The 15192-nt window shown below is 35.5% G+C and overlaps 1 protein-coding gene across 2 annotated transcripts in view; it reads left to right on the forward strand.

The window, feature by feature from the left end:
* The window catches only part of PDE4B (phosphodiesterase 4B), a gene marked incomplete at both ends in the record, with an annotated part of 454207 nt that overhangs the window by 59169 nt on the left and 379846 nt on the right, over window positions 1–15192 (forward strand). The window lies entirely within an intron of this gene.

Genomic DNA, 15192 nt, shown 5'->3' on the forward strand with positions numbered 1-15192 from the left:
CAAAACATTACTTATAGTAGTCATAGTCAAAATAATTAAAAATTTAATCTAGGAGTACCCAAGAATAGATTTCTGGAGTGTTTATTAAAAGGTAAAATAGGCCTGAAATAGAATCAGAGGATAGCATTTCTATGTCTTATATTTAAGATAGGAAGCAAAATAAAGAAGGTATGTAAGAAGATTTTCTAAATTTTAACAATATAAGAAGATCAAATAAATTCTAATTTTGAAATGCAAATTAATAAAATGCTAAGGAAAATTAAGCCAATATTTTCTCTTCTGAAATTGGTTTCAGATTGATACAAAACCATTAAGATTAAAGTATTATTTTAAAATAACTCATTAATAAAGTTCATTTACTAACTGGGTGAAACTAATTTTTGTCAGATGTTCAAATTACTTTGTATTATACTGAAATACATTTTTATAAATGACATTTATAAAAAAAGCATATAGGATTCTAGTTTCAGGCTATAAAATAATTTGAATTATTAGTTTTTTATATAATGGGCTATATTTCTATTGAGAGACTGTCCATGTTTGTCTTTTATACTTTGTTACGGTAGTCCTAGCCTTTTACCAATACTAGTGTTTATGTCAGAGGTTCAGTAAGAGTGTTGTAAAAGATTATCAGAACTGTGTTATATAAGGAACAGTTCAAGAGCTATGGTTATTTAGGATGAAAGAAGAAAAGTGTTAGCATGTTTTTGAAGGGCTGTATGTGATTTATTCATAAAAATGCCAGTTGGTAGAACAGAACCAATAAAAACACATTATTACCATTCAGATTTTGGTTCAAAATTTTATGTTTAGTAATAAATATGCAAATGTATCCCACTTGTTGATTATAGTTAAAACCGAATAGAGCTTAGCCTGCATTCCAGTCAGAGAATGGAGAGAAGGCAAGAAAAAATAGGATTTTATATTTATTTGTCTGAATTTGTTGGTATGTGTCATTAGAGGGGAATCTATATTTCTTTTGATACTTTACAAAATCTATAGGCCTAGTTATAAGCAAGGAAAAGAACTTACAAGGTACACTAAGGAAAAGAAAATTCAGAAACTTTGAATAAAAATGCTTTTATATTTAGTCTTGTAGGAAAGTCAGGATGAGGATAATCCATCATGAAAAGAAAAACTCAAATATTAAGGTAGATAAAAGAGAACCTGTTTTTTATCATCCCCTCCTCCTCCTCCTCCTCCTCCTCCTCCTCCTTCGGTTCCTGGAAGCCCTTCTACCTCCAGGCTACACTCCCAGACCTATTTTTTTTTTTTTTTGAAACAGGGTCTCTTAAGCCAGCATGGCTGGCTTCGAACCTGTACGATCCTTCTGTCTCCGCCTCCCAAGCTAGCGCTGGGATTACAAGCGTGTGCCACCACACCCGGCTTTTATCTTCTTTAAAAAAGAGTACAGATGAATGAGGAGGAAAATAGGTTAATTATCGTTAGAATAATATTGTGATAGGTGTGCCATTAGACTGCAGGCGCCATGAAGGCAGACATAGGACCAGCTTATGTATTGCAGTATTTCAAGGCTAGCACAGTGCCTCATTTATAGTTGACATTTAACTAATGCCAGCTGAAGCTGGGCATGGTAGAACATACTTGTCATCCCAGTACTTGGGAGGCTGAGACAGGAGGATTGCAGATTTGTGGCCAGCCTCAGACACTTAGGCCCTGTTTCAAAACAAAGAAAGGTAAGACGGGAAGTGTAGCTTGGAGGTAGAATGCCCCTGGGTTCAATCCTCAGTACAGCAAAATAAATAAATAAATAAGTAAATAAATAAATAAACAAATAAATAAATGAAAGAAAATAACTAATACCAGCTGAATAAAGAACTAATGTCGATTCATAGATTTGCTTTAAAGCACTCATTTATCACACACAAAAATTTTAGGTATGTATGAAATGGTTTTAGATAAAGATGCTAATAAATAGCTATTGCCTTAAAAGTTGGTTTTAGCTGGGCATGGTGGCACACGCTTGTAATCCCAGAGCTTGGGAGGCAGAGACAGGAGGATGGTGCAAGTTCGAAGCCAGCCGTGCTGGCTTAAGAGACCCTGTTTCCCAAAATAAAAAAGTACAAAATAGGTCTGGGAGTGTAGACCGGAGGTAGAAGGGCTTCCAGGAACCCCAGTACCACAAAAACAAACAAACAAACAAATAAATAAATAAATAAATAAATAAATAGTTGGTTTTATTACCCCTTGGCTATGGACAGTTTTCCCATATTCACATGTATCACTAAACAAAACATTGCTTCTTTATTTTCCAAGTTTATTAAAATATCATGTCTCATGTATTATTTTTCTTTCAACATTATATGCCTGTGATTCATTTATATAGTTAACTTTTATTCCTCCAGGCATATTTTGAATTTATCACTGTGCATTTGTCCATTCTCCTCTTGGTGAGCAATTGTGTTGTATTTAGTTTGTTGTTAATACAAATAATGCTGCCTTGAAATTGATACCCGTGCTCATGAGTCCTTCTACGGCATATTCCTAGGAGTCACAGGAGATGTGTAGTGTCAACCATATAGATTCTGTGAAATTGTTTTCCAAACTTATTTTATTACCCATTGCCATGTTTAGGACATACATTGTGCTATAACCTTGTCAATATTTAAGATGGGCAGACTTTAAATTTGTACCAATATGGTATATATAAAATATCTCATACTTTAACCTTTCTTTTTATATTAATTAAGCTATATATGTTAAAAAGAAAACAGCCAACACATAGTGAATAAATCTTCAACTTTATTTTCTAAAAGCCTATAGTTTTTGAGACATGTAAATATAAGGAACCAATTACTTTCATGAATGGTATATAGTCATTTCAATAAAAATTATATATGGAATAAAGATTTACCAAATGTGAAATAAAAAGCTAACTTATAATTATGTAGAATAGTTAACTTACAGCTATATTAAATTTTTCATAAAGCTTTATAAAATTAATTTTATGTTTAGTAATAAATATGCAAATGTATCCATCAGTGTTCTTGCAGCCCTAATCTAAGTATCTGACTACATAACTTACAGGAAAGAAGATTTCTTACGGTTTCAGGCTCAGTCTGTGTGCAGATGAAATCTCAGGGCAGGGCAGGAGGTGGAGGGAGGAGAGTACAAGGATTGTATATCCCTAAGGCAGGAAACAAGGGCAAGAACTCTTTATGAGCTCTAAGGCCACATCACCAAGGACCTACCTCAAACCCTACCCTTTCAGCCTACTAGGTACCACTCAGGTAAATCCATTACAATGGATTTATTCATTTCTGGGATTTCTACCCTTACGACTCAATTACATCCCATCCGAACACCAATTTTTGAGCTCTTCAAGGGGCCTTCTACAATTTAACAACAAGAGCAAACTTCAAGCAATAACTCAGGCTTACCAAAGAAGATGGAAATCATGTTCTTAGCACATAGTACCTATTCAGTAAGCGTGTATTTAACAAATGTATGCACTAGTAGAAATATAAACAAGGAAGAGAAGAAAGCAAATCATGTTCCTTGTAAGCCTCTGTGTTTTGAGATATTTATGGCACCAAAACTGAGGGTGGAAAAAGAGGAATATTGCTCGGAAAAGTGGCCAGGAAGGGAGATAATGATTAGGAGTCATGGGGAGTCTACTTCTTAAAGGGGTTCTCTCAATATAATGATAAATATCACCAAAATTTCTTCTGTTTCTTAGTGATAGCATCTCCCAATGTTATTGAGGACTAATCACAGCAGAAGTGGGCATTAGGAAAACATTATGGAAGGCTCAATATGCAAGACCCACCTCTACACACTGAAGGCTTTGGGAGTGCATTGATAAAGTCAAAGGGTTATAAACTATGAAGCCAATTTGAAAGTTTTATAATTTTCTGACATTCTATTAAATATTCTGGTTCTAGATGAGATAGGAGTAATATGCTCCATTCCATCTCTACCTTTAGATATAGATTTCAAGTCCTGGATAGAATATATAGACTAGCTAGCTGTTTGAGAATTTTGAAGTCAGTGCAAGTAGGCAGATTGGAGAAGTCTCATATTAAAAAGAACCGATCCAGTTTGAAAATGGGCAAAAATATTAAGCAGATATTTAAGCAAAGATGATATAAGATAACAAGTAAGCACCTGGAATGACGATCAGCATTAGCCTTTAGGAAAATGTAAGTTAAAACCAGTATGAGACAATATTGTACATCAATTAGAATGACTAAAAAATATCCTAGCCCAAAGTGCTAAGGAGTATGTTGAGCAACTGGAAGCTTGATATATCACTAAAGGAAGTACGGAATAAGATAACCATGTTGAAAAGAGTTTGACATTTGAATGTAAAGAGGAACATATACTTACCATATGACTCAGGAATTCCATCTTGGATATCTGCCACAAGGCAATAACACCTTATACTCTACAACTGTCCATGCATGTCGAGAGAATCTCTGTTCTTAATTGCCCCAAACTAAAACCAGACCACATGTCTTAAAATATGTGAATGAAGAAACAAATTGTGATACATCCTTGCAATGGAATACAATTTGGCAGTAAAAATGTATGACCTATTCAAAGACATTGTGCTTATCAAACAAAGCTGGCCTCACAAGTGTGAGCACTGTATGATTCCACTTATATAACATTACTGAAAAGACTGAACTCTAGTGATAGAGAAACCCTCTCACTACTAATCCCTGGGTGATATTGGGTTGCCAGGAATTAGGGATGAGAGATTATGAATATAAAGATGTAACACAAGAGAGTTTGTTGGGAGGTGATAGTTCTTTACACATTCTGATTATAGTGCCAATTACATGAATCCTTAGAAGGGTGCACCAAAGAAACTCAGTCTTATTGCATGAAAAATTAAACAATAAAATACAGTGATGAAAAGGTAGCCAAGGAAGTTTTCTAAAAACGTGGACTCTCTTTAAAGGTCTTTGCTGTAAAGCTGAGCATGCTTTCATATAAAATGTCTGATTTTACATATACTGATAGTATATTATTTTGGTGACATAAAATCTATACAAAAAATTAAATTTGAGTGATTTCTTAATTTTAGCGTCTCTTAGCCAAGTCTTGATAAATTCTATCTTCTTCATTATAAACTAGCAATCCTCTCCCTCCTTCTCATGTTTGGCTTAGTGATATATATATATATATATATATATATATATATATATATATATATTTATATATATATATTTTGGTGGTACTGGGGTTCCTGGAAGCCCTTCTACCTCCGGGCTACACTCCCAGACCTATTTTATATTTCTGAAACAGGGTCTCTTACGCCAGCGCGGCTGGCTTCGAACCTGCGCGATCCTCCTGTCTCCGCCTCCCAAGCGCGGGGATTACAAGCGTGCGCCACCACGCCCGGCTAGTGATTGATATTAATATGTTTGTTAAAGTACATTGAGAGAGGGGGAGGGGAAGTGGGTGGGAACTAGGTAAGGGCTAATCGGGTGATATGTGCACGTATGTCTCCACCATCTTGCATCCCAGTAAGATATATGAATACAATGCACCAATAAAACATTTAAAAAAGAGGAAAAAAGTAAACTAGCAAGCCATCATCATTGATGTTGACTGAATTTGAGATGATATCCAATATGAATAGGTTTTTTATACTTTCTTGGTGTATTAGAGTCTTACATCATAATGCACACATGCACACAGCCCTTGGTGAGCTTCCCCAGGCTTCCTCTCCACTCCCTCCTTCCCTATCCAGGATACTGAGATTGACATTGTTAATTTCACCTATGTACATAAGGTCTGTGGAAGTGATTACTTCATTGATTCTCTCCCCTCTTCCCCTAGACCACCTCTTTGGTTCTGCTGCAGTTTTTTCTGCATTTTCTAAAGTTCTGGTATCTTGATTACTCCCTAGCTTCTACATGTGAGATAAAACATACGACCCTTCACTTTCTGTGACTGGCTAGTCTCGCTTAACATAGGAAAATCTTGAAATTGGAGGAGGTGATTTTTTTTTTTAGTCTAACTATTTTTGAAGCATTTTTCATATTGGTATGCATTTCATACCCTTTAAAAACACTAAAAAATATTAATTTAAGGTAATATCGTTTCTGTGAAACCCCATACTACCAGTGTAAACTTAAATATGAATGGTTCTCTGGAACCTGTTGCTCTCTTTTTAAGAGTAGTGGAATGAATTTAACTGAATTTCATTTTCATGTGTGCTATAAACTTTATGATCTCTATACCATCCCAGTTCACTTCACTTACATAAGTCATTAATTCTTAACCTTTGAAATCTTTAACTATTGATCAATACTGCACCATTCTTTTCTAACCTATTTTTACAGAAGGCTGCCGCCAGGGTAGAACTACTAAAAGGAAAAGGGCTCGTGTTAGAGAAAGAGGTCTCCCCAAATATGCCTTTGTTTTTAACATTTTATGTCTTTGTCCTTAATAGCTTATTCATTTGAAATCACCCCTTTAGGCAATTTGCTGACAGGTTGGAATTATCTTTGGGAATTGGAATACCTTCTTTCAGTGCAGTTTTAAAAACACCTACCATGGGAACCGTTTCTCTCTTTGCATTTAGGTGTCTGATTCATCGTTGCTAATATAACTTGATGCTAACAATGACCTAGGAAACAAAGAGAGGAACTTCCTTAGCATTTTTCTTCTATGTGACCTGCCTTTTCAGAATGGCCTTGTGAAAGAAGTACCTAATTACTCTGCCAAAACCAGAAAGAAATGAGGAGAGAGCTTGGCAAGTCCATCTTGCCAGTACACTGCCTAATGAATAGAGATGACAATACTTGTATTCTACTTTTACAGTGCAGTAAGAATATGAATAATAATAATATTTTAAAAAGAAAATAGAGTTAAAATGGTAAGCATTAGCTCTTGCTCTAACTGGAGATAACTTGTTCCATTGTGTTTGTCTCCTCCTTCATGTTATTCTCCACCGAGGTCAATCATTTACCCATTCAACTAATGTTCATTTAAATGCATTGCTATGCATACCTATGTTGATAGCAGCACAATGACCAAATTATGGAACCTACTTTGGTGCTCATGAACAGATGAATGGATAAAGAAAAAGTGCTTCCTATACACAAAAGAATTTTACTTGGCCACAAAGAAGAAAAAAAATGAATGTTATTTGCAGGAAAATGAATAGAACTAAATGATATTATAAGGCAGATCAGCCAGTTTCAGGAAGTCAAGTTTTAGATATTTTTCTCTTATTTGTGGAAGCTAGAGAGAAAATAGGAAATCAAAGGAACCTCAGTTAAATGAGGTGAAAGACTAGTAGGATAGTAGAAAGAAATTGAGTGAGGAAGGTGAAGAGGGGAAAAAAAGAGGATTTAGTAAGGTTCAAATACTGTTATGTCCACACAGGAAGATATCACTACCAATCTCACTAACATGTTTGGGGAGACAGGAGGCAGGAGCAGTGTGGCCTGTGAAGGGAAATACACCAAGTAGTGATGGGTGCAGCATCCCTATGACTCTCACTGTGATGTATAATTCTACTGCACCAATAAAATATAAAAATACAAACTATATGATAGGCATTATTCTGGAGTTGGGACTGGAGAAATGAGCAAAGTCCTCTCCCTCATCAAACTTAAATTCTAGAGGAAAACAGCAGATTAGCAAGCAATTAAATAATATTTACTACATTACATGCTGGCAAGAGACAAGTAAAGCACAGTGGGGAAGATTGCAGTTTTAAACAAGGCAGCTATGGGAGACTTCATGAAGCAAGTGCTATGTGGGCGAATGCTGGAAGGAGGCATGTGGTCTTTCCTGAGGACCAGGAAGCGTGCACAACATGTTCGGTGAATGAGGCAGAGGTCAGAATGGCTGGAGCAGAGTGAGTTGGGAGAGTGGAGGGAGATGAAGTCCTGAGTGAGGTACAGAAGATGGGAATGGGGAGACCCCTGCAGGGCCTGACAGGCCAATTGCGTGGTTTTTCCCCCGAGTAAGGAGAAGTCTTTGAAGAGCGTGGCTGAGCAGTTCTTTCCTGATGGTAGCATCTCTAAGAACATGAGGTACCATGCCCAAGCATCTGCAGTACAGGCTTCTCTCCTCGTCCTTAGGATTCAGATGCCATTACCAGGTGGTTCAGTTATAACTGATCTTTCTGGAGCACAGTTTTACTATCGATAAGTCATTATATAACAGCATTTGGATGAAAGCAAGGCATTAATATCATCTTATGAAGATAAACATGTTAGCTAACTTCAGGCTTAGGACATGTAGTAGTTGGGAAGATAAACTTCCAGCCATCTAACTAGACCACCCTGAGAGCATGTATTCCCTCTTTTGTTCCATTCTCTTATAAAAACTTTTGGCTAGCATTGGTACAAGATAACAAAATAGGTACTATCTTTGGAATAGGAAGACATGACTTTGATTATTGGACCAACTTCTTAATAGAAAGTTTTCTATCATGCTCTTTTTGAAAATACTTTTATTGGTGTATTGTAATTATACCTCAGAGAGAGGTTTAAGTAATACAGACATTACAGGTACATAGCACTTGGTGTCTTTCTCTTTGAAACTCAGCCTGCTACACACCTTTCCTTAATCGTTTTATTTGAAAATGGAAAAAAAATAATGTGCATTCAATAAATAGTTATTGAGTGCCTACTTTTTTTTTTGCCAGATTCTACCTTACATTCTAGAAATAGTACTATATAAGACTCTGCCCAGACTTGAAGGATCTTATAATTAATATCATAGGAAAGACAAATAAATAATTCAATAGTATTTGTCTAATACGTTTAGGAGGGTCAAATGAAAAAATGTCCCAAATGTTTACTACTATATATGAAACTCATTAGGTCTGCAATAAATGTAAGTGACATCTCTATAATCCTTTTGTTGTTGGTGGTAGTGGTGGTGGGTGCTAGCAATTGAACCCAGGGGCTTGAGTGTGCTCAGCAAGATCTCTACTGAGAAGCTCAGACCATCCCCTGTCACTCCTTTTTCTTGACAGCTGACTGCCCTTTGCCAAGACACCCAGTTAATTATTTTTATTTAGTTGTATATATTTTTCAATCCTGTTAAAATAATTACTTACCTCAATTTCTTTTATGTGTGCATGTGTTTTGGGGAGGGTACTGGGAATTGAAACCAGGGGCATTCTACCTCTGAGTTATATCCCCAGCCCTATTTATTTATTTTTATTTTTTGTTTGTTGCAAAACAGGATCTGGCTAGGTTGCAAAGAGTCTCACTACATTGCTGAGGCTCTCTTTGAACATGTGATCCTCCTCTCCTTCCATCCCCAAAACTAGGATTACAGGCATGTACCACCATGCCTGGCTATTTAGTCAATTTCTTAAAACTAAAATAGAAAATTTGTTAGAAGTTGCAATTTGCAGTGATATAGACAGCTATATATATCTTACTTTTTGATATAGTCGGAAGAGACAACAGTTACTTGATTCTGTCTGTACTCATTGCCTTGCCTTTGCCTGGGCTGTACTACCTTTTCCTTGACTGAAGAAAGGAAATTTGTGCATCTTTAATTGAATAAAGCTTAATGACAGTACTCAGAAGGTATATTGTTTTAACAAAAAGAAAGAAGGCAGTGAAATAAAGAACTGATAAATAAATTAACTTAATAGTCATGCTCTTAAATCTATTCTTACTTTAGAAACTTCTGAATAAATTTTGTTTTCTCAAATACCCAGCTTTGTGTTTATAATAAATGGAGGCAATGTAATTTTAAGTTCAGTATTATTCCAGGTATAATATTATTATATGTGAACTGTAGTTTTATATTTTTAAATTGTTTTAGTTTCATGACAACTGAAAAATTGTCATGTAGAGAAAATTTGTTCCAGGTCAACAGTTAAAATTCAAAAGATACTGAATATAACAAGAATGTAATTATTTTGATCAAGAATAATTTTATTAACAAAGCTATTGACTTTTAAAAACATTTAAAACAATGTTATACTCTTACTATAAATTTATAATATTCTTTGTAATTAATTGGCCTTTCTTTTCAACTTAGCAAAAACTCATTATTTTCAATTTGTCCATGTATTTATAAGCAATACATTATTTGATTACTATTGACTATATAACCTTATTTAAAAATTTAATAGCAACATACTGTGATAAATTCTTGATTCTTATGACAGAATATACAGACTAAAAGTTTCATAATTTAGCATGGAGATATAGTTGAACTTTAACATTGAGATGTAGTTGAATGCCTAATTTTTGGCCAGACTCTACCTTACATTCTAGAAACACAGTACTATATAAGACTCAGCCCAGACTTGAAGGATCTTACAGTTAATATCCTTAATTTAACATTGAGATGTAGTTGGAATTCTCAAATAATTCCCAAGAGCAAATGTTTATATCATGATAAATTGAAAATTATTCATTTCTCCTTTGAAGTCTCAAAGGTTAATGATTATATATGGACAGGAAGGTTTTCATTTTGCTTTTTATCTCTTTCGTAAGCACACAGGGCACAAAATCTCTATTTGATTTCTTTTTTTAATATCAAATTGTTAATTTTATTGTAATTTTTTATTGGTACATTGTACATCTTTTTTTTTAATTGGTGCACTGTATTCATACATCATAGTAGGATACATACTTTTGTAGACATACATGCACACTTTTCCCAGTCAGCCCCCACCCAATCCCCACCCCATTCTCTCCCTATCCCTCCCTCCCATGCTTGGCTTAGTAGTTGACATCTAGTATTATGGCAATTTATCTAAAATTAAAAATGATAATCTCACATAACAGTTTCATTTGTCTGATACCAAGCTTTTGATGACTTAAAGATAACATTTCAATATTTCTTTTTGCTTTCTTTCTTACCAGAGAATATTTTTTCTATTTTTTAGGTGAAACTATCATATGTTTATATACTTATTTTTCAGAAAAAAATCTATCCTAATATGGAATATGGACTCTAGGTACCCAAAACGATCTTGAAAAAGAACAAAGCTAGAAGATATATATTTTCTGATTTCAAACCATATAAAGCTACAATAATTGAAACAGTGTAGTACTATTCTAAAGGCAGATATATAAACCATTGGAGTTAAATAAAAGCCTAGAGCTAAATTCTTCCCTATATTGTCAAGTTATTTTTGACAAGGTTTCCACGAACATTTGGTGGTGGAAATGATAATCTTTTAACTAAATATTGTTAAAAAATAATAATTACATGGAAAAGAATAAAATTGGACCCTTACCTAATCCCATATACAAATATTAACTCAAAATAGATAATATACCTAAATACAAATCTTAAGACTATAAACTTTTAGGAGAAAATCTGGGTCATAAAACCTCACAACATTGAAATTGGCAGTGATTTCTTGGTTATGATTTCAATGACACAGGCAACAGAGGAGTATACAGACTCCCTAAAAAATAAAAAAATAAAAAAATTGTATATCCAAAGACAATGTAAACAGAGTTAACAGTTACTAATAGAATGGGATAAAATATTTCCAATTGCTATATCTGAAGGTATAGTGTAGTATTATTTGCTGAAATATGGGCTGCTCTTTTCTTTTGTTGTGTTTTTGCTTCCTTTGTCTGACCATCTCCTGCTTCACCCTCTAGATTCATCATTGACTTTATATTTTGCACTTATTCTTTTTAGCATTTTGACTCTAGAAACTTTCATGAATTTTTACTTTGAGACATGCATTTTTATCCCTGAGTGATAAGAAATTCAGACTTCTCACAATCTTGATTATATTTTAAATTTTGTATTTTAATGAACTCTGCAACTCTGCTATTCTGGATTTTCCTAGCGTAAATAGAGTCACCAGCTTCTCTCTCTCTCTCTGTATATGTATACGTATATATATATATATATATATATATATATATATATATACACACATATATATGTATATGTATATATGTACATATATATGTATATATGTATATGTATATGTATACATATATATGTATATATGCATATGTATATATATATGTTTTTTGATGGTACTGGGGTTCCTAGAAACCCTTCTACCTCTGGGCTACACTCCCAGACCTATTTTTTATATTTTTATTTGGAAACAGGGTCTCTTAAGCCAGCGCGGCTGGCTTTGAACCTGCGTGATCCTCCTGTCTCCGCCTCCCAAGCACAGGGATTACAAGCGTGCACCACCACACCTGGCAGCTTTCTATATTTTTGAGAATTTTATTTCTTAGGATGGTTATAAAAGCCTTAATAACTGGTGAATTGGAATAGAAGGTAAAGTGAATCAGTCATGTGCAATACCACAGGATGTCTCATAAACTAGCACTAATAACTCAAAAGTAAATATAATTGCACTATTATACTGTTTTAGGTAAGTTTATATTATCATTTTTCTGTTCTGACCCCAGTTTCTACAAACAGCTAAATCTGTGAAATTTGCAATAATGTTTTTGAGGAAAAATTTCTAAAATACTATATTTTGGCAGCTTTGAAAAGTAACCACAAGAAATATCTTTAGTGACTTCAAATTACTATTTCATTTTTGCCACTAAGTCACTTTGAGTAATGTCAGAATAACACAATCTCATGTCCAGATTTAAATCATATCATTGTTGGGGGAAAGTCTCAGATTTGTTTTCATAATACAATAATGAATAGTGTTGTCTATATTTTCTCTCATGATATTACCAATAGTGTGTCTGTCCAAATAGGGCAGTTAAAATATCTTCAAATTAAAAAAAATATGCTCTGAGGCCTACTTGGTTAAAAATTCAACTTTGTCATTGAATTAAAGGGCACTCAGGAATCAGAAAATCTGGGGTTAGTTTGAGCTGTGCCATCAACATTCTGTAGGACTTGGGGCAAGTCACTTCAGTTCTCTCGCTCTTTCCCTGTCTTTGGAATGAAGAGCTGGACAAGGTGATCACTAAGGTTTAGAACAAGTCTAAAATTCTATGATTATGAAGCTGGTGGTGGGGCATTCCTGCAAACCCACTACTTGGGAGGCTGAGACAGGAGGATCACAGGATCAAGGCCAGACTCAGCAACTTAAGGAGACCCTGTTTCAAAATAAAACAAGTAAGTGGAAGAGGGCTAAGGGTATAGAATATAGGTAGACACCCCCTGGATTCAATTCCTATAACACACACACACACACACACACACACACACGATTATGCTTTTGTTCACAATATATGTTTCAGTCAATATTCTCACTAATAAAACTAATAAAAGGACTAATCAAAAAACTTAGAGGAAATAAGATTTATTTGCTCACAGTTTTTGGAGATTTTGGGGTTCAGTCTGCATGAGGTCTTCAGCTCAAGGTATGATAACCAGAAGTGGGGAGAGAGAACCCACAGAGCTCCACTCTCACACTGTGCAGTCTAACAGCAGAGAGAGCAGGCATGGGAGGGAGAAACATACATCATTTCAAGGCCATGCCCCCAAGAACCCCTCTTTAGTAATCAAGTCCTACTTCCGACATCACTACCTTGTTTCTCTGAGGGTTATGGGGACATTCTAAATCCAAAATGTTATGATGTATCTTGGTTAATTCTTAAAATATTGATGAACTTTCTAAGGTAGTATCCATAAAATCAGCAGCTTAAACCTTTTCTATTATCCTTGAATCAGTTCCCCAAGGGCTACTACGGGATATACTTGTTTCTACATGTAGGTGATAATCTGATTTTATTTAGGTCATTATCTTTTGAGCACCTTTTAAGCCAGAGTATATGACACATAGGAATGATTCCCCAAAGGTGGAAGACCTCACACACTAGTGGTAAAAGTAAATTTCTCCCCTTTTTGCTGAAGTCTTACTGTGAATTTTTTCTTTTCTGTCACTCCTGCTGATTCACCCTAGTTCTGTGCCATCAAATTTGAGATGGGGCTGGTCCCGATGACAGTCACTGTTGGTTCTGACTTCACAACATCCAGAAGTGTCAAGCACCACAGTATTCTTTCTACTTCCATGAGCCTTTTAAAGTACAGAAGCTACACCCCAGCGCTGAATAAAATGTCACATTATACTGATGTGCTGTGGGACTTGAGATGCTTTTTATCATTTCCTTGACCATATGCCTCACTTGCAATCCTTGTGAACAAAGTGCACACACACTCTCAAGCACGCAGACCCACACACCAGTGTGAGACCGTGCACACCTGCCTGCACATACACAAAACACATGCACAGTGCCCAATGTCCACCCCATGCTTTCACTGAGAGCACTAGTTTCCCAGTGGCCTGCATTTCTGTTTGGGGAAGCTTTGGCTCTTAGAAGAGGCTTTGTACCTCGCACAGGGTGGCTGCTGTGGGCACCGCATGAACAATGAGCTTAAACAGAAGAATCAGGGTAATGTTTATTGGAATAAAAAATAGGCTTTAAGTTCCTCGGGGGAATGAACCAAAGCCAATGTTTTCTTGTTCACTGACATTCTTTTTATACTGATGCTGCTTCGGATCTGCTAGAGAGAGAGAAAGAGAAGGAAAAAAAAAAAAAACTTCAGCAAATCAGCTCTTTGATTCCAAAATGGAATTTGGAAAGCTGTGTTAGCTAGGCTCTTTGACAATCCTTGATTTCGTCAGCTCTTACTGTGATGAGGAGACTATCCTCACTAATTTTGTAAAAATCTGAGCGACGGAGGGTGTTTTTAAAGGGGAAAACAGAGTGCAGTTGTTTAAATAATCTTGGGCCAATAGCATTTGGTAGGTGGAGTTACTGTTGTGTGCATTACAGAGCAAGATAATTCTGAATGAAGACTTTAAACATTACACATGCTGGACGGATCCTGGTTCTTTGTGCAAACAAAACAAGTGACTAGGTGACTAGGCTGTGCTCACTTCCATTAGTGAAGGCAGCCTGTTTGATAAGATATTTTTTAAATACATGTACAGGATTTATCAGGAGCCCTTATGAATATTTCATGAGTTGATATATTCAGCTGAATGAATTCAGTGAGTGTCAGTGTGTAGCTTGCAGACAAACCTCATCCACAAGGAGGCTACTGACATAGGAAGTGCTTTGGCGCATTTTCAGAGGCAAAGCCAGGCTGATAAAGCTCCTTCTGACAGCCTGACTTGCCATTCTTCGAGTGTGCTGCTTCTGCTCTGGGTAGCTCCTGTACTGGAGCCACGGCTTCTCAAATTAAAGAGTTTGCAGACTTATTAGCCTTTTAACCTGCAGCAGTGTCTCTGCTATGTTTGAGGTTTTTGTTTTGGAGGGTGAAAGCTAGCAC

This window comes from Muscardinus avellanarius, assembly GCF_963383645.1.
Source record: "Muscardinus avellanarius genome assembly, chromosome: 3".
Lineage (NCBI taxonomy): Eukaryota > Metazoa > Chordata > Mammalia > Rodentia > Gliridae > Muscardinus > Muscardinus avellanarius.